The 14,370-nt window shown below is 46.0% G+C and overlaps 1 protein-coding gene across 2 annotated transcripts in view; it reads right to left on the minus strand.

Annotated features, from left to right (window-relative positions):
- LOC146830895 (fibrocystin-L-like) overlaps nt 1–14,370 on the minus strand; it is a 1,171,295-nt gene that overhangs the window by 536,492 nt on the left and 620,433 nt on the right. The gene's annotated exons all lie outside the window — the stretch shown is intronic.

The following is a 14,370-nucleotide window of genomic DNA, read 5'->3' on the forward strand; positions in this document are numbered from 1 at the left end:
GAGAGGAATATTCAGAAAAGTATGATAGTTATCGTGACTATTATAGAATCACTTTACTGTAAAAAGGTCACAATCTACTAGCAAGACAATCTGCTTGTGAACCATCAGTTATGACTTTAGTGTTAAAACATACCAAGCATTATTTCAGCATGGTGTTTCTGGTTGGAAGCCGTATGCGCCTTTTCCAAGCAGAAACCACACTCTTGGAAAGGTTAAGTGACAAACAGACCCAAAATTAACCTTTGCTCACCCCCTGGTAGTTTGGAACAGAGGCAATGAGTAAAGTTTTTGTGTAACACTTCAAACAGTAAAATAGTGCAAAGACCACACAAAAAGATACCTGGTTAGAAATTATGGGCCACATTCACAAAAGTAATCTGAGACAAAATCCTAACTTTACGACTTTCGGTATTCACAAAGGGCATTTAGGAGTACTAAAGTTAGGATTCCTAACTTTAGTACTCCTAAATCTGTAGCTCTTAATTTAACGAACACAACAAGACCAAAATGACAAAAATACAATAAGTAGAGTAATTAATTTTTAAAGACTAAACTGAAATGTAGTGCTTTAAAGCAAAAATCTCTAGGGGCGTGGTTTGACCATTGAGCATGGCAGCCACACTATAACAACACTCCGTGTAGTCACCTTGCATCCAACATAATCCTGGCCCACAACAGACTGTGGACACTGCTATTTTGTTCCGCTATGACCCATTAGGCTGGGGGATGTGAGTGGCAAGGTTGAGAACGGTGGAGACATCCTGAGCGGGTTCGGTGGAGATGGAAAAGTACATTCGGCTGACATCACTGCCTTGTGACATGGACTACGGATGCACCGAGGTTGGCAACAAGATTGGTCATGCCCCCCTGGTGCTAGAGTGAGTGGTGGCAGTGTGTGCCGTTGGGATGCCCCCATCACCCTCTCAGACTGCCATACGTTTCCCTGGCAGGGGATGGCAACATGATCTGGGCCGGTGCACTGGTCGGAGGCTTTCTGCTGCTTTGCAGTTTGCTGGCGAGTGGTGTGCAGGGCAGGCCTCCGATGCAGGCCTCCTGCATACAAAACACTGAGCATGTGTATGGGTGGCAGTGGGCCCTGTGGGGGATAATTGGCAGCAATAGGTGGTGTGTGGCACCCGTGGCCTGCCTTGGGAGCAGCACCCCCTCCTCTCCCTCTGTCAGGGGGGGAGATCTTAGATCACTGGGGACGTCATGCCCTTGCCTGCATTTGTTCCTTCCATTTAATTTCTCCACCCCCTTCTCTCCTCATACGCTAAATTCAAGGAACACCAGGAACTCCTCTGCAGGGAGTACAGGATTGCTGCTGTTGAGGGATGGTTCTGATCTCCCCTATGGGCCTGGACTTGTGCAATGGACCTAAAGTGACTCTGTCCCTACTTGGGCCCCCGTTGCTCAGTGAGACCCTGAAGACGGATGCCAGTCGTGAAGAAGGGGGCCCTGTACTGCCTGGTGGCATGGACTGCGAGGATCCTTGCTCTGCCCATCCCTCCACTTCCCATCTTTTTCAGAACTCTAAATGGTTTAGATGCACTTGTATATAATTTGGCATGTAACCCTAGTAGTGAGCCATGCAAAGAGGTCCTGGTACGGTTTGTGGCTGTACGCCTCCTACCACTCATTTCTGGACCTCTTGGCCCTATCTGTCACCTTTGTGGAGTCTCCCTTACAGCAGAGGATGAGGCCTGCCTCTGCCTCTTACTTCTCAATGTCACCCCCTACTCCAAGCTGAGGTGCTGTGGACTGAGGAGTAACAGTTGGTGTCTCCCCAGTCACCTACGCCGACATGGCTAAAGACGAAGTTCCACCCGCCACCAAACAGAGCACTATGGATAAGTACATCCAGCCTGGACACACTCTTCTCTTTTCGAGGCTGGCTCACGATGGCGCCGCCATGGACAACCCTGTGCTCTTGTCAGCTATCACCCAATCTCGGAACATGTTGGATGCTGAGATTGAAGTGGGTGGTACAGATGTCACCCTGCTCCGTCAAAACCCCAGGAAGGACGTTGAGCAGATTACAGAGGCCAAGACCAGGTTTTCGAGGGAGGAGGACTCCCTCACTCCTCTACAATAGAAGGTGACTACACTTACAGCTGTGACCAAGGAGCTGAAGTCAAGGGTGGAGGATGTTGAAGGTAGTGCTCACCGCGATAACTTGAGGTTTGTGGGTATTTCCTGAGAGGTGTGAGGGACCCTCAAAGGACAGTTTCCTTCACCAGTGGCTTTGACCCGTGATGCCCTCGAAGGCTCTGTCCTCTTGCTTTGTTGTTGAGCAGGCCCAAATTGCATTTGTGCAGGGGCCTCCTCCCGGAGACCGTCCCTGACCCACAATTGCTAGACTCCTGAACTATATGGACAGAGATGCTATCCTCAAACATGCCCGGATATAATACAAGCTCACATACCAATCCCAAACCATCATTATATTCCAGCATCATACTAGGTTGACACAGCTGCAATGCAAGTCCTTTACGGCAGCCAAGCAATGACTGAAAAAACTTAAAATTCAATCATGCTCCTATATCCTGCTCTCTTAAGGGTCATCTACATACAGCTCACAGACCCTCTTCTTCGAGTCACCTGAGGAGGTCTTTCGATGAACTGTTGAGAGGGGTCAACTGAAGCGGCTTATCCCCCGCGCATGGATTCTTACTTGTCTCATGGAGAATAGATGCAGTTGTCCGGTGAAGACTTCGGCATAGTGGTGTGACAGGGAGGGGTTTGAGCTAGGAGAGGGATGTTTTCGGACCCTGCCTCCTTAGCTACCCTGCCCCACGTAATATTGGTGATAATACTTGAATCCTGTGGTTTTTAAAGCGCACTGCGATGTGGTCCAGAACATTGCTGACCACACACCTTAGATGGCAGTGTTTCTCACTTCCCTGGTTAACTGATCTCATTAAGTGCGGTGAACCATTGGGACGGGGGAGTTTGTAGATTGTTTAATATTTCCTTTTATTTTGTGTTTCCTGACCTGCAAAGCGCCCTTTCTCCTTTTTGCCCATTGTCTTACCCAGAGCTCCATCCTAGCTCAGGATAAGTAGTACTGTGATAGATAATTCCATGGATCACCCTAGCCTGATATCGTGGAATGTACATGGCATGCTTGATAAGATCAAATGCGGGTGGTCTCAAAGAATGCTAAGAGGTTAGGGGTGACACCCTGCTGCTGCAGTAGCCTCATCTCATGGGCACCAGGGTTCCTTGTTTTTCCCAGTTTGGCTACACTCAGGTTTTCCCATTCTAGGTTTGCGAAGTGCTCCAGGGGTACGGGCATCCTAATAAAACATCATGTACCTTTCCAACATGTTAAGACTTAGGTTGACAAATAGGGCAGGTTTACAGCTGTCACTGGAACATTGTATAGTGACCCACTTACACTCCTCTGTGTATATGCCACTCCACATCTTAGTGAGTCCTTTGTCGATCTAATGACGAGCTTGTGGGGGTATCTCTCAAGGGACTCATGGTGCTGGGAGGTGATGGAATGGGGCGATGGATCATTCGGTGGACCGGTGCATGCTCATGAATCCTCCATTGGGATCAGTAGGTCCCACTTGTCTTCCTGTGCATCCGCTTGGGTCTACTCAATGTTTGGAGGGCGTATCATCCCTCTAGAGAGGAATATACATTCTTCTCCACTGGCTCATTTTCCCCACATTGACTACTTTTTGTCCCGCACATATACATGCATAAAATATCCGATGCTACTATCCCAGCGCGGGGGTTATCAAACCACTTACCAGAGGTCATTCGACCACAGTCAAAAACGTCCGGCATTTCATTGGTGTCTCTCACCATGGCATTTGCAGAACCCTGCCTATTGGTTGCATATAGCACACTCTATAGACGATTATCTTACGCACAATGTTGGCACTGTGTCATCTATATTTATATACTACGTTAAGCTCCTGTACACAGACTTGACAGTCATGGTGCAGGTGGCCGGGGCCCAATCTGCTCACTTTTCAAAGCTGCGGGGGAAGAGGCAGGATTGTACCCTGTTGCCCCTATTGTTTGCTCTTGCTTTAGGGCCCCTGGAGGTGTGGGTGGGTTTGGATGCTCACGTATGCAGCTTCGAGTGGAGGGAGGGACTGCCTGACAGAATCACCTTCTATGCAGATGATGTTCTATTCTTTCTGAATGCCCCTGAGATTTCTGGACCGTGTATTCTACAAGTCATGCACATTTTGGGTGAAAGTTTGGGCCTCTACCTTAACATGTTGAAATCTATTGTGCTTCCTTTGGGAGGCTGCACTCAAGGCTTTTGCTGGGTAACGGTGAATTATTGCCTCAGCCGTTCAAGTACTGAGGCGTCTTTGTGTTCCCTGATGTGACTCTTGTATGGTCTCGAAACCTGGAGCCTGTCCTGAGTCACTTGAGGAAGGATGTTAAGGTTTGGTCAGGCCTGCCCACGTCCCTCACTGGTCGTTCAGCAAATTTTAAAATGGTATTGTTGCTTTGGTTTCTATACCAGCTATAGAATTTTCCATAGGGCATCCCACAACTTTGGTTTCGGAAGCTAAACTCCATTCTTAGCCGGTTGATCTGGGAGGGTGGTTCTCTGCATATTGCACTCAGTAAATGATTTCAGTTGACCTATTGTGAAGGTATCGCAGCTTCAGATATTGACTTCTGTTATTGTGCATCACAATTGCTGATTATTAAAGACTGGTGGTACGACTTCCAGGGTGACCCCGGCTTTCCGTTCGAAGGGTGGGCTTTGGGGAACACCCACCCTGGCCTCATATCAGTATGGTGGGGGTACTATCAGTATTCTCCCTCCAGTGACTTGGGTGCTCTTGAATCTGTGGAAACAATCCCTTCATCAGATGGTTTGGTGGGGCAGGTTGACAGAGTGGACACCTTTCTGGCAGGGTTGTCTGCTGCAGCAAGTGGCTTGGCTCAAAGGCATTCGAAAATAGGATCCCCATCTGGATCTCTACTAGGGGTGGGCAGAATTTGAGTAGTCGCGCTACGCAAAGCTCTGCTAAATGGTAAAAAATCTCTGCGAACATGCAGAAATTCCGCGAACACGCAGAATTGCTTGTTCACAATGCTTTTTTCCTGTTCGCGATCGCGTGCTCGGGGGGAAATATCTTGCAAACACGCATTTTGAGAACATGAACAAGCAAAAACTTCCGCGAAGTCGCGGAACGCAGAATTGTGGGCAATTCTGTGTTCTCCGCGGAACACAAAATTACCCAAATTCCACAAATTCCGTGAGCGGAACTGAATTTACCACCCAGGCCTAATTTCCACCCTGGGTGCATCATGAGTGGATTGGTCCTATTCTCTGGTTTTATTTAGTTTCGCTCTCCATGCCTGAAAGGCGGGAACTATATCAGATTGCCAGCATTATAAAATTAAAGATCTTGCCACCAATGCTGCTATGTATAGGCTTTCATCTTTTAAAGTACTATCGGGGGAACAGCACAAGACTGCAATTGATGCATCGATGGATATTAAAGGGTCTAGAGTGGATCTGAGATAGAGTTCAATTCCCTCCCACAGACCATTGATTTTTGGACTTTCCCAAACAATATGCGACCATGAGCCCCCTCCTTCTTTCACGCAGCGAAAACACCTATCCTCCATTTGGGGATATAACTTATGAAGGAAGGAAGGAGTCCTATAGATCAGCCATTTTGAATAGAATTCTATGAGCTTAAAATGTGCATTGAAAATATTAATTCTGTTCCATGTTGATATTGAGAGCTGCATCCCTTCCCTTTTCCACCATCTTTCACGTATTTTATCATATGGCAAAAGAAATACTCAGAGATCAGGCTCAACAAATTCTATTGGGGCTATAATCAAGTGTTAGGGAAAATACATCTAAAACGGTTAGGTTAGATCTATACCTAAACGTTCAGCACCTGCACTTTAAATGATATGTATTAGAGGAAAAAAAAACGGTTAAATCTGGTCGGTTACAGTTACACCTAAGGATTTAGCACTTGCACTTTCATTGATTTCTATTCTCTGCAACAGGGAGTTGTGAGCACTATGCACTTTACCTGAGAACCTTATAGTTTTGAAAAAGTTTAAAAAGTTGGATGAAAAATGTTTAACTTTAAAAACTCAGCATCTGCACTTTACATGGTATTTATCCGTGATGGGCAATTTCGCATGTTTCTGTACATTCCATTTCTTGACAATGTAATCTAATGTTTCTTTGATCTGTTTATAATATGTACTCTATTTGACAACTCTATGGATTTGTAATTTGAATGAACTCTCAATAAAAAAAAACATTTATAAACAAATGAGTGGATCGGTCCTTAAGAACTTTCAAATCATGCAGATGGAGTACCAGTTCCACCACAGTCAATTTCATTGCTACCTTCAGCTGTGCTATGCGCTGACCCCAAATATTTCAGCCCTACCCGATCTCCCTCAATGTAATGCACTGGAGTGTAAACTCATTATGGGCAATCTAGGAGACCACAACATTGGCAGACCCTTCTCTCTAACAGCCTGGACACATTTCTCTCCCTTCAGGGGGCATGGGAGGTGGATATCATGGCCCAGGAGAACAAAGATTCAACTGAGGCTCTGGGGGCCCCTTGAAAGACTGCTATTTCAGCCCGTCTTAGATTGATTCAAATTAAATACCTCCACAGAGTGTACTACACATGCCATGGTCTGTGTCATATGGGGGTGATTGCCTCCCCTACTTGCATCCACTGTCACACGGAGGAAGGAACATTTTTATGTACAGTACGGGGCAGCTTGGTGTTAGACTGGTTCTACTGAGGGCTGACGTCTCAGTGGCGTCTTACCCTGGTCGGTCCCAAGAAACGTATTCTCCTTCATGTCACGGGTACTCTTGAGAGGTAATAGATATAAATTATCGCTAGTGTTTCTGAGACTGACCCTGGCTAAATGAGACATAGCTAGGGCATAGGGCATAGCTTCAGTCTGGAAGAAGGGGATGGATTATTGCATGTACCTAGAGGTGGCAGTATATGAGGCAAGGGGTTGTCTGCAGAAGCACCCCTAGATTTGGCAGCGGTGGACAGACTACAGGGGCAACATGCTGGAACCTATCTAATCCTTGGGGCAATTGGTATTTGATGAGATTTAGATGTTCACAGGAGGTGAGAGGAATGGTAGGCTGTGGACCTCATGTAGGGGTGAGCGGAGTAGATGGAGTGGCACTATGTGGAATTCCGTGAACTATGCTAAACCCTAGTTACCCTACTTTGCAGGTGACGACCCTCATACTCTCAGCCCAGGGCCAACAGAAGATCACGCAGCTTGTGGCTGCTGTAATGTTTACACTGGGGCCCTCCCTCTATCTGCACTGTCGAGTCATCATATTCGTTTTTGCTCCAGAAGAGACGAAAAAAGAAATCCTGAATGGAGCTGAGTCAAGACAGGGAAGTCTCAACAGTTAATACAGCTCCCAATTACCTGATGGCATTTAATGCATTGTGCGGCACACGTGAATGCAGGCGACTAAAAAATGCTGCACTGGGGCCATGATTCAGCACCCCTGTAATCTGCATCCGCTCCTCAGGTGAATTGAGGCCTGCCCCTCCCCCTCTCTTCTCTCAAACATTATGGCCCTCCTTACTTCTTCTCCCAATACTCGTCATCCAAACCTTTCTCGCTCTCTTCCTCTGTCTGTCTGTCTGTCTCCCTCTCTCTCCCTGTCCATGTGCCTTGTCTCTCCCTCCCCAATTACCACGATTCCATAGTTACTGCTTTATCTCACTCTCCACCCTTATCTCTGCGGCCCTTCTCCCACCACTCTCTCTCTCTGTCTCTCTCTTCGACTCTTTAGCATCCCTCTCCCCTTCTGATGGCATCCAACCCTGTTGCACTCTCCTCTACATCTCTCTATCTCCCAGCAAACCATCCCACCCCCTCTCGCTCTCATACCTTCTTCCCTGTTTCTCTCGTTTCTTTGTAGCCAACTCTCTCGCTCCTCCAGCACTGTTGCTCCATTTACACTCTTTCGCTCTGCCCCCTGTGTCCAACCACTTTTCTCTGACTCTCTCCTCTATCATTCTCCACCTGTCTCGATTCTCTCGCTCCTCCAACTTATGCCCTCTTTCATCATGTGCTAGCCACTCTCAAGCTACTTTCACTCTCCCTGTCCTCACTGTTCCTTCTCTCTTCTCCCCTTTTCTGTCTCTTGCCTATCTCCCCTTTCCTTTCTCTACCCTTTCTCTTTCTCGCTCTCCCTTTTTTCTTGACTCTCTCTCTCTCCTTTGCTTTCTCTGTTGGTCTCTCTCCCTCTGCACCTTTCCCTTCACTCATCACCCATTTCTATCCCTTCTCGACTCACTCTCTCCATCTCACTCTCTCTCTTTTCCACTTCAGTCTTTCACCTCTCTCTTTCCTTCCCACTCCCCTCCTCCCTCCTCCCTGCCCTTTCCTTTTCTTTATTCATCCAACATCTCTCTGGATTCACAGCTACTGCAGCATTCTTGTTGCAACAGTACCAAAATGTGATGCAAAGAGAAGAGAAAGAGTATAGGTGGAGAAAAAGAGCCAGGTCTTAAGTTTTTTCCAGAATACTGGTGCTTCCTTGATGGCCGAGAGAGTCAGCGGCAGCTTGTTCCAAAGGGATGGGCCTAGGAAGGAGAAAGATCTGCACCCCGCCCTCGTCTTTCTAATCCGAGGGACTGTGGCTAGACAGAGATTTTCAGAGTGAAGGTTTCTCTGAGGAGTATAAAGCTTGATTTTGTCTTGAGGGTACCATGGACCGGTATCATAAAGTGCTTTTTGGGTTAGAAGCAATATTTTAAAAGTGATCCTCTTCCTGACCGGAAGCCAATGTAGGCTGTGAAGGAGGCTAGAGACATGGGAGTGGGGTGGGAGCCCACAGATGGTGCGTGCTGCTGCATTCTGAACTAACTTCAGCCTGTCAATCAGGTGCTTGGGCATCCCTGCGTAAAGGCTACTTCCAGAGGCCAGCCGTGAGATAATCAAAGCCAGCGTCATCTGTTGTCTAACCTGAAAGGAGAGGAGATAAAAGAATTTCCTAAGTCCACGAAGGAGAGCAAAACCGGTGCCCACTTCATAGTTGATTTGAGTGCAAAATGACAGTTGCTCATCAAATTTGAAACCCAGGTTTTTTACCACTTGACATTTTAATAAAGGACGGGGTCATACTTAGGCCAGAAAGTTTCCCATGCTGTCTTGGCCTCCATGCCAAAGAAGAGGAGCTCAGTCTTTCCCGCGTTACATTTAAGTTGGCTATTGGATAATCATCTGAATTTTGCATTCAGACACTCATTGATTTTCTCCCCAGGGAAGATCTCACCCTTCCCCCAGGAGAAACGGAGTTGGGTGTCATCTGCATATGGCAGTATTTTTGCACGCCAAAGTTCTACTGAGGAGGTTTAGGGAGAGAGATAGATATTAAATAGCATCTGACTCAGTGCGGAGCCCTGTGGAGCTCCTACCTTTAGCTTGCAGGAGGTGGCAGAAAAAGGGCTGCACCAAACCTCTTGTCCTCTGTCTTCCAAAAAAAGAGGCAAGCCACTGCCAAGCCAACCCTGTGATTCCCATTGAGTTTATACGAGCTAGGAGGATGGAGTGAGAGATGGTGTTGAACCCTGCCGATAGATCAAGTAACACCGGCAGCACTCTGTCACCTCTGTCTGTACTAAGGCGAATGGAGTCTAGTACCTCCAGCAACGCTGAATCTGTACTATAGTGGGGCCGCAAACCGGATTGGCTCGCATGAAGCAGGTTATTACTTTCTAAATGTGTGGAAATCTGATGATTTACATGTTTCTCTAGTACTTTTGAAAGGGCTGGGAGGAGGGAGATGGGTCGGTAATTGTTTGGATTATTTGGATCTGCCTGGGGTTTTTTCAGCAGTGGTAGAATTTTTGCTTGTTTCCAAACCCTTGACATCTTAGCTGACGATAGGGAAGTATTAAATAACTGATGCACCAGTGGGGTAATGGCCTTTTCCCCGCGGGCTAAGAGAGAGGCAGGGCCCTGATCCGAGGGGGAGCCTGATTTTAGGCGACTTATAGCTAGAGAGGTATCTTCCACTGAGATGGGAGATAAAGAGTCTAAGAAGCTGACTGTGTTACTGGAGGTGGGCACTGGAAGAATCAGGTCTATCTCCTTCCTCGCCTCATTCCCTGTTAGTTCCTTTGTACTATCTACACCCAAGCGATTGGTAGCTTTTGGAGGTGGGAGGCTAAGTTGATTAGAGGTTATTTTGTCATGAAAGGTACAATCAAGTTGTTCACACCATTTTTGAGAAGATGGTTTGGAGATAGTCTCTGCTTCTGGCATGGAAAAAGATTTGATAGATTTGAAGAATTCTTGGAGCAGTTGCCAGCAGTTCGAATTTTAGCCTCAAAATATGATCTTTTTTGCTAATTTAATTTTCTTATGATATTTTGTGAGACTTTTTTATAATCTGATTTTTGTGTTAAAGAGAATGGGGCCGATTCACAGAACTAATCTGTGACAAAACCCTAAACTTTACTACTTTTGGTATTCACAGAAGGCACTTAGTAGTAGTAAAGTTAGGATTTTGTCTTATGTTAGGATTTTGTCTTAGTCTCTTTAACACACCCATCCTCACCTTCATAAAATCGCTTGTGGGTGATCCGAAAAGCCTAAAGCATGGGTGCACATGAAGCCACCCTAACACCTCATTTTCACGTTTTGCATCCTTAATTACCAGATATCATGTTGTACCATATTGGTATTATTGGACTGTGGCAGTACTACAGAGAAAGGGTTATACACCTTAATTTGTACAGTACCAGCAATACCCGGCAGGGGTGGCGAGCTTTAATGGAGCCGCACTACTAATCATCAAGCATCAGCTCCCTCCCTTCCACGAAGTCAAATATGTGCCTTCAATGAGCAGCATCACTACACAGTACTTGTGTGACGCAACAGTGCAAGAACTGCTCACCAGTGGAAATAATATTATTAACTGAACGTGGGCATTCGCAGAGACTGCTGTACATGCAGGAGGAGAGCACGTTTACCTGTGGGATTTCCAGGGGTGCAGAGTCGTACACCAACAGTCCAAGCTCCTAGTTGGGAACACCATGTCTCCAGCAGATTCACCTGCATCCACACCGTCCCAGCTGCTACCAGGACACCAAAGTCTTCCTCCTCCTGTCTGTACCAGGTGAAGGAAGGTCACAGGCTAGTACATCAAGAGCAAGACTGGTAATAGGAGGAGGCCATAGAGGAGGAGCAGGTAATTAACTTTTCACCTCAGGTACTCTAATCTGTGTGCTGAATCTGATCTTTACTGCTGAAGAAGGTTTCTCTCACCAGATGAGAAATCCTGGTAGTGCCTTCTCCAGGATTCCACCCTGAGAAGGTGAGTTTTATACCACATGGTTGCCGGTAAACTGAACTACGCGTCGCCTGTGGTTAGTATAGTTTTGTGCTTAACTCCGGTGCTCCAAGCGGAGTGCGGAGAGCAGAACTCTGTGAACTCCACCAGCAGAGCAGAGTTTACTGTCACTCCTAACCTCATGCTCGAATGAATGTCAGCATCATGTATCATCTTATTACAATGTGGGTAGAAGAAGGGTAGGGTTAAATGTGCAGGTTATTGCTTTTGTTCATGTTTATTTTGACATTACCTATCTTTGCTTATTTGTCGGCCCGTCGGGCTATGTATCTATGCTAAAACCAAAAAAATGTGTTTCTAAAAAAAGCAAAAAAAGCTAGCTGGGGATATCTGGTCACACTAGACGGGCAAATCTAAAAGTTCAGGCCAACTGCATTGGAGCACGGGCCTGATACAGAAACCAGATTTAGCCTGCTGAAAAGGCACCTTAGTTGCGTTGTCGGCGAAGATGAGATGCGAAGTGCAGGTGAAGTGATGCGTCGATGACGGTCCACAAAGCAAGGGCAATGCATTGGTTTCGAAACCTCGCAAAGGCGATGATTGCATCCACAGTGGAGATGATACGCCATGCAGTGGCAATGCACCATTGTCGATCCTTGCAATGGCTGCAATGTTTCGGTGCTGAACCTCACAATGGCGGCGAAGCGTCCACAATGGAGGAAATGTGCCGATTATGAGCCAATGCGTCAACAGCGATACGTGGATTCTGCTGGAGCAACACTTAGACCCACTTTCAAAGGCCCAGGACTGGGCTGGCACCACTTGGCAGGGCATACTCACAAATAGCAGAGTCCAGGTACTTAGGCAGGTGAGTTAGACGTTTTCTGTGTCCCTGAGACTTCAATCAGGAGGCAGGCCAGCAAGCTCTTGGAGTCATTAAGATTTCAAGTGATGTAGGTCCAGTCCTTCCCAGTCAGACCAGAGGGGCACCAGGAAGCAGGTCAGCAAAGCAAGAAAGTAGTGCTTCCAGAGCAGCAGTCCAGAAGAGCAGCAGTTCTTCACCAGCACAGCAGTCCTTCCTGACAGAGTCTTCAAAAGCCCAGAAGGGTACTGAGTTGGTAGGGTCCGAAGTCCAGTTACTATATCCAGTGGTGCCTTTGAAGTGGGGTAGACTACAAAGAAGGGTCTTTGAAGTACACAGGGGTCTTCCCTTCATACCCTGTCTCCAGACTCCAGGGGTATGTAGCCCTTTCTGTGTGGACAGGACACAGCCTATTTAGGTGTAAGTGTGAGGCTGTACCCAGCTCCTTTTTCCCATCCTGCCAGGATCTAATCTCCCATTGTGTGCGGCTATCTAGGGAGAATACAGAAAGTCCAGCTTTGACCTAACCTACCCAATCAGCGTCAGATTGCAGGCACAGGGCTAAGAGCAGAAAAATGACATATTTCGAAAAGTGGACTTTTTGAAACTGCATTAATAAATTCGACTTTACCATTAAAGAGGATTTATCATTACAATTCCATAAAGGTACTAAACATGATAGCTCTACCTATGTCCAATTGTGAATTAGAGCTTATTAGATGTAACAAGAAATCCCCAATGTTACACTGTGGGAGGAGTAAGCCTCATAGTAGTAAAAACGAATTTGTGAGTTTTTCACAACCAGTACATGTAAAAGTTAAAAGTACATCACCCTGCACTGTTGGCTACCTAGGGTCTACCTTAGGGGTGACTTGTATGCAATAAAATGTAAGTTCAAGGTTTGGCAAGGGGTTTTAAAGGCCAAGTCGACATGACAGTATAAACTGCATACACAGGCTCTGCAATGGCAGGCCTGAGACATGTTCAAAGTGTTACTTAAGTAGGTGGCACTATCAGTGTTGCATGCCCACTAGTAGCAACTAATTTACAGACCCTGGGCCCAGGTAGTGCACCTTACCAGGGAGTTTGGGTACAATACAAATGACAATTGGAGATAAGTCAATCAAACCTTGTTTGGGAAGTGAGCACAAGCTTTTTAGCACTGGTTAACAGCAGGAAAGTGCACAGAGTGCTAAAGCCAATAGAAACAAATTCAACAAAAAGGGGAGGAGGAAAGCAAAAGGTTTGTGCGTGACCCTGCAGAAAAGGCAATATTCAACATGTACCATAAACCTAATAAAAAAAATTCTGAACTTCTTGGTGCCTGTCACTTATAGACGTTCTCCTTTGTTTTAGTTCCACAGACCCTTTGTGTGAATAGAGGCTTTATAAAAGGCAGTAGGAACAGACTGAGAAATGGTGCTACTTATTTAACACATACACTGCACAGTCTGCACACCACTTTGTGTATATTAAAAGATGATCATGGCCTGATCGAGGGCAGAGCTGTTTTTTCCCCTTTTTTCTCTGGAACAGTATGGCATGTTATGTTTGCCAATATAATGCTATTGTTTTTCACCATTTGTAAAAGAAAAAAATATTGTCATCGAATTGCTTTCATACATAGGGAACATATTGATTTATTTCAGGCATAATATAGAGTCAAATTCACACCTGTGTTGCATATTGAAAGAAATCTACCTCCTTTGTTCCCACCCTGATTTTTCATCTTCATTTTCGAACTCTGTTTTTCAGTTGTTGCTATGGAATGACCCCTGACAAATCTCAGTCACATGCTTTGTTCTGTAAAAGTGTATGCATGTATCTTCTGGATGAAACTCAAACTACTTAAGTGGTATTGAACACTGCCATCAAGGCAGATGCCTAGATCTCTTACATATTCACAATAGACTCCTAGAAAATTTCTCAGAATTAGTGTGGGGAAGAAAACCCTACAGCAGAGTGATGGAATGAAAGGTGTGATACAAGATATTTCATCCCAGTGTCTCATTTATCTTCACCCACAGCCTTTCAAATGTGGGCCTATGATTTAGAAAATTCTATCAACATTACAAATATCTACCACAATTACTTTAGCCTGATTTTTGGGTTTGGTCTTTTATGCAGGGTTTTCCCCCAAACTTTGTGCCTTTCTCTGCCTTAGTTTTCTGACCTTTTTGTTGGC

The sequence above is a fragment of the Triturus cristatus genome, chromosome 5_1 (assembly GCF_964204655.1).
Source record: "Triturus cristatus chromosome 5_1, aTriCri1.1, whole genome shotgun sequence".
Classification (NCBI taxonomy): Eukaryota; Metazoa; Chordata; class Amphibia; order Caudata; family Salamandridae; genus Triturus; species Triturus cristatus.